Genomic DNA, 20294 nt, shown 5'->3' with positions numbered 1-20294 from the left:
AGTTCTATTTTTTAGTTTATACATGGAAATAATGTCAGAAATTTGTTTAATTTGAATGACTTGTCTCCTCAAAACAAACGACTAAAATTATTAATTAAGCCACAATGGAACACAATGTTTTGAAGATGAATATTATTATTTTTATTTGATCATAAAAAAAAAATAAAAACGTGGGTGTTCTCACATTTTCTAGAAAATGAGGTTCTTAATTTGATCGATAAAAAATTGGTCAAAGGCTATAAGCACATATAATCCAACAAATCCAGTTCTTTAAAAAAATATAAAATTTGATTTTATGATTTTTTTTGTGATAACCGCTGAAAAGTAAATAAATAAATAACCTCTTGTCCTTCAGCACTAGCTAATAGCAATCTGAAGCTCAAGTGTTTATTTATGTTTATACATCGAAAGAATGTCAAGTAGAAATTAGTTTGATTTGAATGAATTTGTCTTGTCAAAACACAGGACTAAAATTATTAATTAAACCATAATCGAACAAAATGTTCTGAATATTATAATTTTTATTGTATCATTATTACATAAAGACGTGCGTATTCTTCACATTTTCAAAAAAATGATGACGTCATCAACATAGATAATTCTAGTCACAGCACCCCACTGTGTTGGGAATAAAACATTATTATACCTTACGAAAATTTATAACGTTTAGCGACAACACTGAACGCGGATTCGTACATTATAAGTAAATAAGTATATTTTTGTGTAGCATTCAAATCATTTGAAAATACCATCAAGTTGTCGGTCGGGATGATTAACCAAATTTTGGTTAATATTTACATGATTTTTATAATATACATATAAAATTTGACGACAATCGGTCCAGCAGTTTCGGAGATTACGTGCCTAATAAAAATGGATACAGACACCAGACTGACAGACAGACGGAAACGGGAAATTGCTTTCTTCGTACTGTAGGGGTCAGGAAACGTCGAGAAAACATAAAAATGGCCATTCATCCGATGGACTCGATTACAAAAATTTTTACCTAAATGTGATTATTCCAACAAAGATATAGGATTTTTCATTACTAACAAACATATCAATATTTTAGTTTGAAAATATGATTATGAATAACTGCTAACAAATGGGACAAAATTATCAACAGATCACCACCTACATTAAGATATTTTATCAAATTACAAAAAAAAAACTGTTTTCAAAATTTTTGTACAGAATGTTGCATTTGAAAAATGTTGCCCCTTTGAAACACCTTCACTTGAACATTAATGTCATAAAAAAAATAAGGCAAACACCTTTTTCTCTTTTTCTCCCCGTTTATTCTCCTTTTTTTTCTTCCCGATCGTGAACTAAGTAAGTATTGTAATATGTAATGTAATGTTGTAATCAAATAGTACCACTAGAGCACCACTGAAGTAATGACAGACCCTCAAAATTTTTCATAATAAATAAGGAGGATTTAAATTTTAGAAAATTTCAAGGCGGATTCATAAAAAATGTACTTGTTATTTATGAATCCGCCTTGAAATTTTTTCCAAGGCATCCAGATTTCAGTGGGTGATTAAAATATGATTCACTAGTGTATTCACAAAAACAAGGTATCATAAAAATAAAGTAGGATATCATAGACAAACACAAAAAAAAATTATAAGGTGTCAAAGTATATCATTTGGCTTCTTACACTATTAGTGGTATTATCCACTCTATTGAAGTTATTATGAATAAAAATTAAAAATTTAGCAGAAATTCCTCTTCTACTCTAACTATATGTATAGGGATTTTATACAACTTCTCCAGGGTATGTAAGCAAATACCCAAAAAGTGTGATATTTCTTCAACGGTCGATCTAAAATTTTTTTTTTATAAAATGGCTTCTTTTGTGGGATTTTATTGAAAGAAAAAAAAATGAAAAACCATTACAATGTCAGTAGGTTGAAAAGCAATTAATTACAAATAATTTACACCTAATAAATAAGTGTATTCGTATTCGGCACTTCGAGTTTCTACTTATTAACGTTAAAGCGAATTATTAATGCCGAAACTTGTAAAATGAAGTGTTAAAAAGATGGATGGTTTAAAACATGATTGATGAGTATGACCACCAGGAGTGTTAATTTTACCTTTCCTTTTACAATCGCTTAACTTAAGTGTGGGAAATTGGCTCTAAACGCCGCAAAAAAGACACCATCTCATCGCGATTTGTTGCACGAAGTGGATTGCCGTAATCGTTGCCCACAAATAACCGGCAATTAATTCTTAGTACTCTGTTTATCCTTGCGCTTAAAACGCTTTCACCGAGCGCTGTCTTCCCTCCCCAGTTTTTTCGACAAAGCAACGTCTTAAATCCCCAGCCCCGAAATTTTGTAAAGGATATTTTTGCAATTTTCTCATTATAAATCGTGTTGTGCCCCCGGCGGTACACTTTATAGTCCATGAAAATTTTCAGCACATGTTACTCGCTTAATGAATATCGCATGAAATATATTTCCAATATTTTGAAGTGGGTGGAAAGCCTGGTGGAGAATATAATTGGACCATACATCATCAGGAAACTCTTCATCTACAAAATTAAATTACTTTTTAACGTTTCCACGTAATGGCTCATTAAGGATCTAAATTGCTAAAAGTTTGTGCGGCTGTATGGATCCGAAAACGATAAAGATAATTAAATTTTATTTGACCAGATCTGCCACAGTAAAAATATTTAATGAAGATTGCTTTCGTGTAGCAGAAAATAAACACAAGACCTCCTTTCTATCATTCGAAACCAAATACGTCAAATTTGGCCGTGTCGTGTTGCAGTGTCGCTCGAATGAATACCTATGTCTTTCAAAATCATTCCTTACACGATTTACTTGTTCGAGTCATGTTAGTCAGCGTCTGCATGTAAGACATTCCTAACTGCATTTCAATATCTGGTTCAGATTTCAGAACGATTCTTAAAACGCGTCGATGTTTTTATCAGTGACAGTTATTCTGTGATGGAAAAATTGAATATTAATTTGTCGAACAACAATGTCACTCGGGTTTCATAACCGGCTGCTTTTCAGCCAGTGACATTCGTCCTCTAGCGTTCAGCAATCTGTAATTTCTGATTTATTGTTGATTCTGCAATATTAATAAATCCACGGAACAATAATGGAAATGTCAATATTGTGAGAAGCGACATAAATAACGTTTGATTGGTTTGAAATAGAAAAGATGCAGTTGTCCTTCACAATATATTGCTAATATCAATAAACTGTAAAAATATGCTAGATTTTATTGACTCTGTGGGCGGCATGTGGAGCAAGACAATACCAGCATGGAACGAAAACGCCAATAGTGACATTATTTGTTGCATTTACTTTCGCCGTGGAACAAAAATAAACGACGAGTGGAAATACTTCCCAGAATTTCAGGAAAAGTATGCAGATGTGCCACTTCAATTCAACAATTTTTATGATGTTTTGAAACGCTCTGTAGAGTTGTTCCGAGATTCTAGTAGTGTTAGTCGAAAACCAGAGCGAGCTTCCAAAAAATACTGTGACTGTTAGTTAAACTGCGCCTCAAATATCTATTCAAAGAGTTGTTTATGGCACGTGCCAATTAATTTAAAAAAGGATTTGCATGTGAATCCTTACAAATTAACAGCTGTCCATGCGCTTTTATCTATCTGTGGGCTATAAATACAGAACAGAGTTAATCAATGGTTTATTAGCAACATGAATGATGTTAGTGTATTAGATATAACTTTTGTTCTGACTAGTCGTCATATTTTTGAAAACGTTGAATTATAATTTCATCATTATTTCGTTCTGTATTTTAGGAGTACATTCATGTTTAAATACTTGATCTTTAAATACCCAAATAGTGAAAAATCTAATGGTGTAAGATTAGGTGAACGTGGTGGAAATTTTAGTTGTCTTTGATAAATAACACTGGTCAACAGCTAAGCTCTAACTTTTATTATAGCAGCCAATTGTTATTTAATTAACAATTTTAAATGATATTATAAACGGCTAAACCCAAACTTAGCTCTCATTTAAAAGTAATCTTCAATATTATCCTTTGAAAAATACAAAAATCGTACTATTAAGTAATAGGAAACTTTCTATAAGGTGTATTTTTTTATTATCAAATTGCTACAAACTTTTTGGGTAACAATAAGAAAACTACGTTTAGTAAGTAGACAACATGTTATCATCATATAAAAAATTTAAAATTAACATATTCTTAAAAGTGCATTTTATGTATTCGCATCTTGATTTTTTCCCCAAAAATTATGACGACGTGAGTGACGGACGTAGAGAACGCTTCCATCTGGGCATTTTGTGGATACAAAAACGTTACCAAGATCGATGGAACACCTAAATGCTCGCAGAATACTGCGGACCATCAAGCGAGAGATCTCCAATGAAATCTATTGGAGGCAACCGAAAAAACGTCGGTCTTAGCTGATTCTTTTGTCTTTTTCGTTTTTTAAACTGCAATCGTTGTTTTTTTCTTAATTATGGTTGTTCTTTTGTTAATACATCACTTTTTGCCGTTAAAGATACAAAAATTAAATTGTTTTACCTGCTTTTTTGTTTTTAACATCAAATATGCACTTTTATTTTTAATTGAGCTAAGTTGTAAGGTTTACGCCCTTTGTTACAAACACAGAGACAAATTAAACGAAAACATTACAATTATGTCAAAGTTAGAGAGAAAAAATTGAATTTTGTTGACCAGTGTAATTGATGACGCATTCACACTATTTAGGAATCAGATCCGGATATTTATTTCTGAAAAATCTGTATCTATGTATATTGGCACCAATTCGGACCCATTTGCGGGTCTCATTCGCTTTTGATTCAAAAATTGGAACAATATTCGGATAACTCTTTAACTAAAAAAAAAAAACATATGTTCATTGGGTTCAGATAATTTCGGTTGCTTTCCACGAAACTTCAAATTTATATAATGGATTAACTGTGTCATAAAGTACCTACTCATAAATAAACCAATAAAAAAAACACCACACAATCTTGTATTGATCACATTTTTTTAGAAGAATACCGCAAAATCATAAAAAATTCAATTCTATTAGAGACCGACGTCACAGGTTATTACTATAGTGCAATTGCCAGTCTAACATTGAATGTTAGAACTCAAATACAAACGAACAGTTATTACTTATTACTAAAGTGAAAAAAAAGGCAAATATATGAAATACAGGTTTTTAAGAGAAACAAATATGGATAATATCAATCACAGTGTACGAAAACAAATGGCCCATAAGGACATCAAAGCAGCGACCTCGCTCTTCTTATATTAGTATAAAATGTTGTACCAGTTTATGAAGTATCTTAACTACTTACTAGTCATCAAAACATTAATTCCACATTCTATATCAAAATCACAACTCGTACTTAAGACTTGAAAACTTCACCAGGCAAAATAACATCATTCCAAAGTTACTACAAAATTTCCTAAAAAAGCAAATCAACACAAAATTCAATATAAATTTAATTTAATCTTTTGATACAGTCGCTTTCAAAACACTGTTGAAGATTTGGGAAAACGAGGAATTGCTTTGAATTATTTTAAACCTTAATTAAATGAGGAAGGTACGCAGGAAGTGAGCACTGACAGAATTTTAAATGATACGGAAAAAAAATACTTCTGGAGTCGCACAGGGAAGCGTATTATGGCTGTCTCTATTTAAATTATGTGCCAAAGATTTACGTGAAACATCAAAAACTCGTGATACCATCCACAAGTGTCTGCCAACCAAGCTGTGAGTAAAGTTAATGAGTGATAAATAAAACCGAAAACCAAAGTAAGGTATTTTTTGTGTAACAGTATTAATGAACATAAGATATACTACAGGGTTTCTATAAATGATTATAGGGTCGGAGTAGGTCATGTAAATGTGCCGCCTCTCAGATTTAACTGTACTGTGTCCAAGAACGCATGACAAAGATCACACATGGACCACACATATGTATAACTGGTTGCCTAGACGCTTCATATGTTTTTAAAAAATAAAACTAATTCATTACGATAAAAAGAAACCAATTTATTGCAGTTAAACGTCACAGTAAATGTTGAAAATGTTTATCATTCTATTCAAGTCACATGTTCACTCTCTTTTTAATTTCAAAAATGTTCTGTAACATCCTTTCGTCAATCTTGTTCAATTGTTCAATTCTGCTCAAGTCATTTCAAATCGTCAACAATTTGAATTATTAAATCACGGTATTTGGCCAGATATTTTTGCTTACAAGCGGTTACAGAATGCACACACTTTTCGTTTACGAAGTCCCTTTGCGATAATAAGACATAACGATGAAAGTGTCTTGTTCAACAGAATAAACTATTTTCACAGTCTTCGCGTTGTAGCACAAAAACAAAATTTTCGTACGCAACCACCAAGAGTTCTGAAAATCACTGTTTTGTTGTTTTGAGCTTGGATCAACGAGAATGACTATAATTCGCACTTGAAAAACAATAAAAACGACGACTTTACATGACAGATTACAAATGACATTAGACATTAATGTAACAAGTGAGAACTGTCATAATGATGCATAATCACGGGCATAATTTCAGTGAAGCGGGATTTTTGAAATCCGTGACCAACTACGCCCTTAGAATCATTTATAAAAGCCCTGTATAAGGTTAAACCAACGATGTTAAACCTAAAATAATGACAATTTAAAATAAATCGCTCGTCAAAAGTTAAGGATACGAATTAATTTAATTTAAGAAATTATAAAAAATAATATGTCTATTATTGATACTCATAATTTTTAATTTATTAAATTCTAAGCACTGTTGTATTACGTCCCTTGAGAGCAAGCTAACTATCTTAGTAGAGGACTAAAACTCGAAATAAATATACAGGGTGAGTCGGCTAAAGGGCGTCACTAAATAAATAAAAAATAAATAAAGAACCAACGACCGCTATTTTATTATCTATGTTAGAGCAATGTAATGTTTATTTTATTCATGAACCTATATTAATAAAATTTAATTTATAACCGAAAAACGAGTTTTCTATGCATAACTTCATTAACATACAATATCTAACAGAAAATACAATAATAAAAAACATTTGATTGATTTTCTCTCCTCAACACAGATGAATGGATTAATTATTATTAATTCCCAAAACTGGATGTCTAGCTTAAACACTCACAAACTTCAAGAATTATTTATTCGGCAAAATTGTAAGACGACGTCATTATTTTGGGGGAGGGGAAAATGGATAACTTTTGATAAACAAATTACCAAGTTTCCAATAGCCTTAAAATGTTTACAAGATTTCATAGCATTCGATTTTGCAATTTTAAAGCTAAATTGTAAAATATTGTTATAAAATTTTGATTTTTTTTTTCAAAAATCTGGATGTCTAGGGTAAAAACTCAACACGGATTCATAAATCACACATGCAGAAGTATGTTATTCTATAACATTAAAAAACAAAACTGTGAAATGGCACCATCATTTTTTGGGGGGCATAAACAAAAAAATTTTGATTAACGATTTACCATGCAAAATGTAATTTTGATTTTTTCCCGAAAATGTAGGATGTCGAAGGTAAAAACTTAACACGGATTCATAAACCACAATGCAGGAGTATTTTATTTCATAATATTTAAATAACAATAATATTAATGTAAATTTTTGGGAATGATTAGCCAAATTATGGTTAGCGTTTTGCCAGCTACAGGATATTTTTAAAATACATATAAAATTTGTTAACAATCGGTCCGGTAGTTTCGAGATTATCTGTCCAATAAAAATTGACACAGACAACGGACAGACAGACAGATGTATGGCGATGGAAGACCCATTTTTTCGTACTCTTGAAGTCATGAAACGTCGAGAAAACATGAAAATAACTAATCGTCCAATGGACTCGATTAATACCTCAGTTTAAGCTCGGAAAGTAAAAATAGTAACACTTTTTTTTAGTTTACTTTAAATTTTTGTTTTACTATGAAATTGAGAAAAAAAATATTTTGCAGAGTTCAGTATTTAAAAATATTGTTACGTTTTATGTACTTTTGTAAAATAAAATTTTCTTGAAGTATTTTCTATGCTATATGTACTACACATTTTTAATTATGTAATTTGTAATAAAATACCAACAACCATGAGACTAGGTTAATTAAACGAAAAATAGTGAAACATCTATTTTTGAGACTGATAACTGGTTTTGAAACCAATCGAAGATTTTACCAAATTTAACGTGAAGTTGAATAAAAAAAGAAGTCAATTTTGTAAGAAAACTAGCTTATGTTTGCTGTGGGGTCTTAATTCTAAGTTTTCAATGAAAAAAAAACAATGGTCTCCATTTTATCTATGTTAGAGCAAGTATTATTCAATTTAATCTTTAATAAAAAAATAACACTCAGAAATCGCGTTTTAGTAGGTATTATTGCCAGAAAGCCTAGATTTTTTTTTAAGAGAACAAAATTCAAATAATGCATTCATATTAAATTATTAAGCTAAATAATAGAGTTGTTTTTTGTATTTTCTTGAAATTAAAAAATTACCAAATTTGAAAATTAAAAACTAAATTAAGTGATATATGTACTTGTTTGTGTTGTTTTTTTAAGCAGTGAACTTATATTATGCAAGTGGACTTTTATTTGAAAATTTTAACTGACTCACTTGATTCTTGTATTATAGAATTTTTGATTTTTTTTTGTAATAGAGTCCATTGGGGTACTTGGTATTTTGAAAATTTCTCGACGTTTCATGACCCCTAGATTACGAAAAAAGCGGTATCTCGTCTCCATCTGTCTGTTGTCTGTCTGTCTGTCGTCTGTGTCAATTTTTGTTACACAGATAATCTCCGAAACTACTGGACCGATTGTTGTCAAATGTTGTATGCGTATTTGAATCATATATGTGATGACAAAACTCTAACCAAAATTTGGCTAATCATCCCTACCAAAAATTTGATGAAGTCCCCTCAAAATTTTCTGCAATAACTAAACATACGATAAATTTTATAAAATATGTATGTATCCAACTGTATTTATTTTTACAGATAACTTTTTTAATTTTGTATAAGTACATTTTAAAAACATTTTTCTTTAGTTATAAGTTAAGATATTTAATAATTTCCTTTTTTTTTCTTATTTAATTGGAGTTTTCCGTTAATAAACCATTATTATTATCATTATTAACTCAAAAAATACCATCAATGATTTAAAGCAATATATACTTGCCAAGATAAGACTGATTTTGGCAAATGACATATCTTGTAAGAAAATAAAGGGCGGGTGGGCGGGGCTAGTACTTGCCAAGTAAAGACTAATTTTAGCAAATGAGCTACTCTCTAAGAAAATAAAGGACAAGTGGACGGGGCTAAGTACTTGCTAAGATAAGACTGATTGTGCAAGTGACATACCCTCTAAGAAACTAAGGGGCGGGTGGGTGGGGCTAGTACTTGCCAAAGAAAGGCTGATTTTGGCTACTAATAAGTATTATTAATTTGTTACTAGGCGAAAATGAAATTATATTAAAGCTATCACCAGAAGTAGAAAAATTGTTAAAGAAATTAAGCGCTTTTGTTCGAAGACCCCAAACGTTTTGATAGTAAATATTTAAATTGCATTTATTGCTTTTAGGCGAAGTTAGTTTAAAGAAGATTTTTGAAATGTAGCTGTACCACGAACATATACTCAGTGACACGGAAATCAGAACACCCAGTAATAGTAAGCATATTTTAATAATTTTTGATATACATGCTTATTACTGCAATTTTGTCATTTTTTATTTTATCAGTTCTGGAAAAATTATTGCAATTTTTGAAGATATCAAGCCTAAAGTTGTAATCTACAAGAACCAGTTGAAATTTACAATAAAATTCAGTAATTTCCGATTCATGTTCGAAAAACGCTGAAAAAATCTATACGGTGGAGGAGGGTATTGAAAATTTGAGATTTTTGAAAAGTTGGTTAAAAATACATACTCTGAAATTTTTTTATATAAAAAACAGAAAGTATTAATGCCCCTGGACTAAAATTTTCGAAAAATTTTGTTCGATACTGAGTTTTTTGCCTCCAAAATTGTCATTTTTTCATTTGATCAATTTTGGTAAAATTGTTGGAATTTTCGCAAAAATGGAACATAACTTCTACAAATCTAAACTCATAAAAAATGGACAATTTTCAATGTGTTCGAAGGACGAAAAACTATTGTTTTTTAATTATTTTTTCGTTAGTTTCGGAGATCATCTTAATTATCGTAGCAGGTACTAGCGCCGCCCACCCACCCGTTATTTTTGTAGCGAATATGTCATTTGCCAAAATAAGTCTTATTTTGGCATTTAGTACAACGGATATGACAGAAAAACTGATCGTTTACTTATCTTACACCAATGTATACAAAAAAAATTATTAAAATATTCTTACTATTACTGGGTGTTCTGATTTCCAGGTCACTTAGTAGATATATTTTATGAAAAGACTTTCTTCTCTGTTCTCTAGTTTTCGTTTAATTTAGTCCTTCAACTGATTGTAGTTTAGCAAGTACTAATCCCATCCACCCGCCCTTTATTTTCTTAGAGATTAGGTCCTTTGCCAAAATCAGTTTTATCTTCACAAGTACTAGCCCCGCCCACCCGCCCTTTATTTTCTTAGAGAATAGATTCTTTGCCAAAATCAATCTTATCTTGGTAAAGTTAAAATAAGTAATAAACAAATTCGTGTAATATATAATATATAATCAGAAGGAATCCAAAAGAAAAACCTGGTGTATCATTATATTTGAATTAACATTATTATTTCAGATTATTTACCTTACCATATAGCAAAATTGCTCTGGTATTTATTGTAAGTAGGAGACAGATGATGACAGTATACTCAAGTTTAGACGTTATTAAGGATATATACAACAGTTTTAGGCTGTTAATAGGCCCAATTCTGAATCAGACCTGTTAAAATTTAAAGGTTGTTAAAAAATAAACAGCCAATCAGATTTACGAATTTAACTCGTTACTATGGAAATTTGCAATTTAACACCCTTTAAATTTAACAACTTTGATTCAGAATTGCCCCTAATATCTGTAAAATTTTTACAGTTTTTATAAACAAAACCAAAAATATTATAAGCCTTTTCCACTAGACCTAATATATGGTTATTATAAGTAAATTTTCCTTCGAATAGTATTCCTAGATCTTTTACTTGTTGTAGTGTTATGCCGTTAATTATATTCTAGACATTATATTTTATTTTCTACTGTATGAAACATTGCATTTATCTTAGTTACAGAATAAGTACTTTCTTGCAGACTACAAAGTTAAAGCCTCCATAACCTGTTGTAGTTGTTCACTAGCCAATTGAATTTATAGATATAAACACCTTTAAGTCATCAGCAGAAAGTATTCCTTTGCAGTTTATTACATTTATTATATCATTAATGAACAACTGAAACATTAACGGTCCTAGGCTAGAACCCTGTGGTACAACTGACGTAGGCGAAAAAGACTTTGAACAATAATTATTATACTTAACAATATGAGTTCTTGTTTTAGTTTTCTCAAAAGAATGTAATAGTCCATTTGATCAAACGTCTTTCTAAAGCCTGTGTATTAATATCTACTTGGCTTTTTATCCAGTGATTCACAATTATATTGACTAAAACAAGTTAAGTTCGTCTCAATTGATAGTTTTTATATTATAAAATATTTGCCAAAAAATTAATAACGATAAAATAATAAACTGTTTAAACGACCTGACCTGACATGCCCTGACCCCGAATAGTAACATAAGCCACTATGAGACAGTCTTAACAATCTCGCCATAAGTGAACTCAATTCGGTACCGAAATTTCTTTCAACGTAAACCAATAAATTGAGATTCAATAAGTCGATGCAAATTGACCATCTCCAGAAAGAAATCCGCTTCCTTTGATTCCCGACCGCCGAACTCGCTCATCGCCTGTTCCTGCGACCGCCCCCACAACTTTAATAATCTCTAAACATCTCAAAATTATCACGTTTTGCATTACACCAACTTCGTAGACACAACCATTAACCGTTAAGATCTGCTCGTATTAAAAACATCTCTTACAAGCCGCCATTTTCATTAGTGCAGACGAGCAAAGTGGCGAAAATGACAATGACGATCGGGACGAGACCCCAGAAGCGCTAAGCCCGGGTATAACCGTCGTTCCTTTTTCTTTGAGGTTTCTGTTAAAGTTGTATGTGTACGCTTTCATTTACAACGAAATTTTCTTTCAAAGTCACGCAACGCATTCGCTAAAACTGCTTCGGGGATGGTCGTCGTCACATTATTCCCGGCTTTAGGTTGCCGGCTTTCCCATAGGTGTGTTTCCGATGGGACCAACTTTACTTATATTCATGAAAGTTTATCTCTTAGCGAAAGACGTTTTCGGAGAATTCAGTTATGAGAGCTGTTGATACAATTTCGTCGGGCGAAATTGGTTTGCAGGATGGGGGTGGCACTTTTTGGATTTTTTAATGGGGATTTTGTTTTATGCGCCAACATAACATTGTTACGAAAAAGAAATTCGATTAAGAAAGAATTTATAGTGTATTCGTGGAAATAATCAAATGTCTTCCATGTATCTCAGCGGGATAACTAACAAACCCACTCATTTCAGTTAGGTAATGAGTTACACGACCGCATTCATTTAACTTATCCCATTCGAACGAGTGGGATAACTTTATTACCGCACCTATTGTCCAACACAAACGATTTTTTTAGTTCATATTATGTAAATAAAATTGTATACGTCGTACGTGTGTTGACGCGATGTCGTTGTTCTGGGCTGAGGTTTCTGTGAGCGAACTTACCCTTGTAAGTAATAATGATTTTATTCCACGTGTGAGACAAATAAATTTTATCTGACCTGACATGTATATGTTTGATTACTAAACATTTTCTTTTGTAAAATAATGAGTCAGATCTTTTTAGGTGACCCGTAACTATAAATTTACGAAATTTGGATGTAACATATGTCGATATTTATTCTAACGTTCTTTATGATTAAATAAAATCAATTTATTCTATTACGATTAACGCATTTTAAAGTCAAATGTAAGAGTTTATTCATACAGAGCAACACGTGTGTAACCTACATAATGAGTAGATTACCATAGTTATAATTTATAAAGGATTATCTATTTTAACTAATTTATCAAAATTGCTTCAAAACTACTACCTGTATAGAAGGCATTTTTGGTGATATAGGATGAACAAAAAACATATTTTTGGTGGAGCTCTAACTTTAGATTTAATGACTTTCGATATGGAATTTTCTTGTTTGTTGGCAAACCATTTTGTTAACTATATCGGACATTGATATGGAAAAAGTCGGCCTTGATTTTTTGTAAACATTGTGAAGTATGTCTACTTTTAACTTAAAGTTTAATCGATGACAGTTGACAACGCGGAAATGTCAATTTATACACAACAGTGTGGATTAACTAAACACACGCGTTTCTAGCTACTTTTTCACCTATCAAAAAAGCAACGCCAACTTGAAGACTTATTCAACTGAAAACCCGTCATTTACTTTAGAAGTAAGAATTTTTCATGAATTTGGAATCAGTTGAGATGAAACACCCTGTATATCTCTCCGATCGATCTGATTTTCGAAATCCTGTTTAGAGTCATCTGAAATTTTGTTCGTTGTATCCTTTGATTTTTAGAGTCAATTATCAGAATAATTAAAACATTTTTCTAAATAGACACTAACTCTTAATATATCAGGTGGTCAGTCACAAAAGCAAGCTCAGCTCGATAACTTTTTCAAGTGAATACCCGTTGTGCACATAAATAAATATTAAAAAATAGAAAAATCTGATGATATTTAAATAAGTGAACCTCCTCACTAGGTGTTTTGAGTTTTGAGATGACGTCATCGAGTTTTTGGATGGGATAAACAGGTAAATTCTTATTAGCGACAATTTAGATGGAATTTAGTTAGTAATTACAGTTTTTGTGGAGAACTATAAATAATTTTGAGTTCATTTTTGATCATCTACAAGACATTCTTAAATATTTCCAAAAATTTCATAGAATTCTATATTTTTCCATATTCCACAAGGTACATAAGGTCGATCCATTACAAAATCAAAATCATTTAAAAATTGAGAAAAGTATAGCGGTCTTCATTTTTTTTTTAAATATAGTAATAAATATTTCAAATAAGATCGACTTCGCAATGTTTTGAGATGACGCCATGAAGGTTTTGAAAGGGATGAACAGATAAATTGTCATTAGAGGTTTACCTACCATGTCCACGATAACCTTAAAGGGTGTACAGAATTGTAAAGTAACCGATCTTGTAGTTTAAAAGTTATATTGTAAGATTTCGTTATACAGTTCTGAGTTTTTTTTTCCCAAAAATGTATAAGCTCAAGGTTAAAAATAACACTGGACTAATAAATCATAATTCCTAAGACTGTCATTGTAGACAATTTAGACTGAATTTAGTAATTACAGTTTTTGTGGAAATCTATACACAATTTTGAGTTCATTTTTGACCATCAACAAGTCATTCTTAATGTATTTCCAAAATATCACAGAAATCTATATTTTTCCTTATTCCACAAGGTTCATAAGGTGGATCTGTTTCAAAATCAAAATTATTTAAAAATTGAGAAAGCTATAGCGGTCTTCATTTCTAAAAATATAGTAATAAATATTTCAAATAAGATCGACTTCGCAATGTTTTGAGATGACGCCATGAAGGTTTTGAAAGGGATGAACAGATAAATTGTCATTAGAGGTTTACCTACCATGTTCACGATAACCTTAAAGGGTGTACAGAATTGTAAAGTAACCGATCTTGTAGTTTCAAAGTTATATTGTAAGATTTCGTTATACAGTTCTGAGTTTTTTTTCCCAAAAATGTATAAGCTCAAGGTTCAAAATAACACTGGACTAATAAATCATAATTCCTAAGAATGTCATTGTAGACAATTTAGATGGAATTTAGTTAGTAATTACAGTTTTTGTGGAAATCTATACACAATTTTGAGTTCATTTTTGACCATCTACAAGTCATTCTTAATGTATTTCCAAAATTTCACAGAAATCTATATTTTTCCATATTCCAGAAGGTTCATAAGGTCGATCTGTTTCAAAATCAAAATTATTTAAAAATTGAGTAAGCTATAGCGGTGTTCATTTCTAAAAATATAGTAATAAATATTTCAAATAAGATCGACTTCGTAATGTTTTGAGATGACGCCATGAAGTTTTTGAAAGGGATGAACAGATAAATTGTCATTAGAGGTTTACCTACCATGTTCACGGTAACCTTAAAGGGTGTACAAAATTGTAAAGTATTCGGTCTTGTAGTTTCTAAGTTATATTGTACGATTTCGGTTTACAGTTTTGATTTTTTTTCTCAAACATGTATAAGCTCAAGGTTAAAAATAACACTGGACTAATAAATCATAATTTATAAAGAATGTCATTGTAGACAATTTAGATGGAATTTGGTTAGTAATTAAAGTTTTTGTGGAGATCTATAGATAATTTTGAGTTCATTTTCGATCATCTACAAGACATTCCTAAAATATTTCCAAAATTTCATAGAATTCTATATTTTTCCATATTCCACAAGGTACATCATTTTTAAATATGCAGTGATAAATATTTCAAATAAGATCGACTTTGCAAAGTTTTGAGATTACGTCATGAAGTTTTTTGAAGGAATAAACAGATAAATCTTTATTAGCGATTTACCATGTTTACGATAATCTTAAAGGGTGCACAGATTTATAAAGTAATCGGTCTTGTAATTTCTAAGATATATATTGTAAAATTTCATTAAGACGGTTTCGAATTTTTTCAAAAATGTATAAGCTCAAGGTTATACTTAACTCTGGAGTAATAAATCATAGTTCTTCAAGAATGTTTTTGTGGATAATTTAGACGGAATTTACTTAGTAATTACATTTTTTTTTTTTTGAGATCCAAAAATAATTTTTAGTTCATGTTTTACCATCTACAAGTCTTTCTTAAAATATTTTCAAAATTTCGCACCAATTTATACTTTTCCATATTCCTCAAGATATATAAAGTCGAGCCCTTATCATATCAAAGTGATTTAAAAAAGTGGGAAAATTATACTGTCTTCATTTTTAAATACACAGTAATAATTATTTCAAATAAGATCGACTTCGCAATATTTTGAGATGACATCATGAAGTTTTTGAAAGGGATAAACAGATAAATCATTATTATCAATTTACCACGTTCACGATAATCTTGAAGGGTGTACAGATTTATAAAGTAATCGGTCTTGTAATTTTTAAGATATATTGTAAGATTTCATTAGACCGTTTTGAATTTTTTTCCAAAAATGTATAAGCTCAAGGTTAAAAATAACTCTGGACTAAAAAATCATAGTTCTTTAAGAATGTTTTTGTGGATAATTTAGACGAAATTTACATAGTAATTACATTTTTTTTTTGTAGATCCAAAAATAATTTTTAGTTCATGTTTTACCATCTACAAGTCATTCTTAAAATATTTTCAAAATTTCACACCAATCTATACTTTTCCATATTCCTCAAGATATATAAAGTCGAGCCCTCATCATATCAAAGTGATTTAAAAAATTGGGAAAATTATAGCTGTCTTCATTTTTAAATACACAGAAATAATTATTTCAAATAAGATCGATTTCGCAAAATTTTGATATGACGTCATGAAGTTTTTGAAAGGGATACACAGATAAATCTTTATTAGCGATTTACCATGTTTACGATAATCTTACTGGGTGCACAGATTTGTAAAATAATCGGTCTTGTAATTTCTAATATATATATTGTAAAATTTCATTAGACGGTTTCGAATTTTTTCAAAAATGTATAAGCTCAAGGTTATACTTAACTCTGGAGTAATAAATCATAGTTCTTCAAGAATGTTTTTGTGGATAATTTACACGGAATTTACTTAGTAATTACATTTTTTTTTGAGACCCAAAAATAATTTTTAGTTCATGTTTTACCATCTACAAGTCTTTCTTAAAATATTTTCAAAATTTCCCACCAATCTATACTTTTCCATATTCCTCAATATATATAAAGTCGAGCCGTTATCACATCAAAGTGATTTAAAAATTTGAGAAAATTATAGCGGTCTTCATTTTTAAATATGCAGTAATAAATATTTCAAATAAGATCGACTTTGCAAAGTTTTGAGATTACGTCATGAAGTTTTTTGAAGGGATAAACAGATAAATCTTTATTAGCGATTTACCATGTTTACGATAATCTTAAAGGATGCACAGATTTGTAAAGTAATCGGTCTTGTAATTTCTCAGATATATATTGTAAAATTTCATTAGACGGTTTCGAATTTTTTCAAAAATGTATAAGCTCAAGGTTATACTTAACTCTGGAGTAATAAACCATAGTTCTTCAAGAATGTTTTTGTGGATAATTTAGACGGAATTTACTTAGTAATTACATTTTTTTTTGAGATCCAAAAATAATTTTTAGTTCATGTTTTACCATCTACAACTCATTCTTAAAATATTTTCAAAATTTCGCACCAATCGATACTTTTCCATATTCCTCAAGATATATAAAGTCGAGCCGTTATCACATCAAAGTGATTTAAAAAATTGAGAAAATTATAGCTGTCTTCATTTTAAAAAATATACAGTAATCAATATTTCAAATAAGATCGACTTCGCAATATTTTGAGATGAGGTCATGAAGTTTTTGGAAGGAATGAACAGATACATTCTCATTAGAGATCTACCATCTTCACGATAAGCTTAAAGAATGTACAGAATTGTAAAGTAATCGGTCTTTTAGTTTTTAAGATATATTGTGAAATTTCGTTATACAATTTTGAATTTTGTTTTTTTCAAAAATATATAAGCTCAAGGTTGAAAATAACATTGGACTAATAAATCATAATCCTTAAATAATGTTATTGTACAATTTAGATGGAATTTACTTAGTAATCGGTCTTGTAGTTTCTAAGATATATTGTAAGACTTCGTTATACAGGTTTTAATTTTTTTTCAAAAATGTGTATGCACAAGGTTAAAAATAACACGGGACTAATAAATCATAATTCTTAAAGAATGTTACTGTGGACAATTTAGACGGAATTTACGTAGTAATTACATTTTTTGTGGAGATTTATAGACGATTTTGAGTGAATTTTTTTCATCATTTTCAAAATATTTCCAAAATTCTATATTTTTCCATATTTCTCAAGGTATATAACGTCGACGTTGCAACATAAAAATTTAATAAAAAGTAAAATAATAGTTTTGGAAAAATGCTGTACGATACGAAGAAACGGAATTTGTATATTCAATTAACGCAACATTAATTATGCAAAGGAAGTTTATAATCCACTTTTGTCGTGTTATAAAACCCATGTGAAACATTGCATCGAGAAAACTATTTATTTAACCTGAAGCAACACGTTATTTCCCTGAAATCCTGTTAACATAATGAAGAGTTATTCTGGCAGATTTATTCGTTTGGAATAAACAACTTTATTTGAATAATATATTTGGTATTGTTTGAGTATTAGAAAAGAATCTTCTTTAAGTTAATAAAATATCGTCTAGGAAGCCAAAAATCTTAAATCATCACATATTAAGATCTAAAAGAATGAGCCAAATAAGAAATAACCCCATTTGGATGCGACTTGGCCCCAAATCCTCATCATGGTTACCATTCCTCCTCCATTTCCTCCTAATCACCTTCATGTTCTAGTTTTTGACTTTGCTAATTTAAGAACTAAAGTAAATTCACACTATCCATTAAGAGCTCAAAATGATAATCATCACAGACTGGAAATGAGGGAAATATTTTCTTTCAGAAATATGTATTTTTTTATTTCGCTCGAATCAATTGAAATCAGCCATAAAAATATTATCTGAACAAGTCAAACATCATTTTATCTTCAACCACGAGCTATCGACACGGCGCCGTTTCCACTCGAGCAATCTCTTAATTATGCATCCCTCCGGTGGTTCCCGCTGCAAGCCCTCTTCACCCATTAAAGACAAACGCACCGCCCCCAAACTTCCCGCCAACTTACTTTATTTAAGCAAGGACAAGCTCATCGATCATGATCAATCGAGCGCGATCGCTCTTGTTCGAACTTTGCGAGTCGGGGGGCTCCCGGGAGCGCTCTAACAGATCGGTGCATGTTTAAAATATCAGTCGAAAAGTGGGTCACTTGAGTCCGGAATTCATAAACGCTCATCCCCGAGGGTCTGCGGAACAGGCAAGTTGGCAATTTTTTCTTTCTAACGGCGTTCTCTGTGTGTTGTAGGAGGCAGCAACGCGTTATCCAGTGCACTACACAACTAGCTTAATTGGATCTGCGCCGTGTTGTGGGCGTCTGGTTCACGTGAGTGTTCTGCCTTGTTTACCTTTTGCTGCATAGGCAAATAGTTTGGCGTGGTAAAAGCACGGGCTATAAGCCGACTCTGTGCCGAGAGACTCAATTTATTGCCGCCGGCCTCTATTCGACCTCATAAATAATAATGCAAATTTGCCGTGAAATTGTATTGGTTTTCCCAATATGGTGCAGGGAGCGGGTGCATTTGGGGGGTTTTTGAACGAAATGTTGGATGTTTTTGTGTTTTTTTTTGCGAAGAAGTACGTTGTGGGGTTTTATTGAAATTAGCGGGCGAATTACCAGGTGAAAAATTGAAGTGAGGGGTGCGTTCGGGAAACGGATGTTAAATGTCACATTTACACATTACTTTTTCAACGAGAAATATTTATTGTAAGCTCTGATTTATACTATACACAAAGCAACCCACAAAGAAAATCGTTAAAAAGCTCATCTGCTTTTAAAACCGTATCGTATTTTTACAAGTAACGTTGATCTGACTATGAATAACAGATTAATGAACATTTCAGAGTTTTTGATTTTTGACTAAAATAAGCGTCCAAGATATTTTTCACACATATTTTTTTTAGTAGAAATTGGCCATTCTTTTTCTTACTTTGTTCTTGATAATACATGAAGAGTTGCACAAAAATCTTCTACTAACATTATTGGTCCCCAAGATTGTTTCATATTCTTAAAAAAGGGTACTAGGCGCTCTTAAGATTCTTTCACTTTCTTTAGAAAATTGAACACAATAAGGAGCCTGAACATAAAAGCCTGAAAATAAAGACACTAGGGACCCTTAATACGATTCTTTCAAACTTTTTCAAACAAATCATTGAGGGCATCCGAGATTTTTTTTAATTCTTTGTAAAATAAAAAGGATTAAGGGGCCCGCAATATTTTTCACCTTCTTAAAAAAGGAGAGTCTAGGAATCCCTAATGTTTTTCTACATTTTTATTTGAAAAAT

At 31.0% G+C, this 20294-nt stretch overlaps 1 protein-coding gene across 5 annotated transcripts in view; it reads left to right on the top strand.

Annotated features, from left to right (window-relative positions):
* Positions 1 to 20294, top strand: part of LOC135127208 (1-phosphatidylinositol 4,5-bisphosphate phosphodiesterase epsilon-1-like) — a 243887-nt gene that overhangs the window by 4791 nt on the left and 218802 nt on the right. For 3 of the 5 annotated variants that reach the window (XM_064053601.1, XM_064053596.1, XM_064053598.1), the window contains exon 2: positions 19258 to 19335. The exons of the other annotated variants lie outside the window; for them this stretch is intronic. The gene's annotated coding sequence lies outside the window, so the exon portion shown is untranslated. The remainder of the gene's footprint in view (positions 1 to 19257; positions 19336 to 20294) is intronic. 5 annotated transcript variants of the gene reach the window in all.

The sequence above is a fragment of the Zophobas morio genome, unplaced genomic scaffold (assembly GCF_036711695.1).
Source record: "Zophobas morio isolate AGI-343-1 ecotype UQ-CSIRO unplaced genomic scaffold, CSIRO_AGI_Zmor_V1 ptg000011l, whole genome shotgun sequence".
Classification (NCBI taxonomy): Eukaryota; Metazoa; Arthropoda; class Insecta; order Coleoptera; family Tenebrionidae; genus Zophobas; species Zophobas morio.
This window is presented reverse-complemented; position numbering and strand designations above follow the sequence as displayed.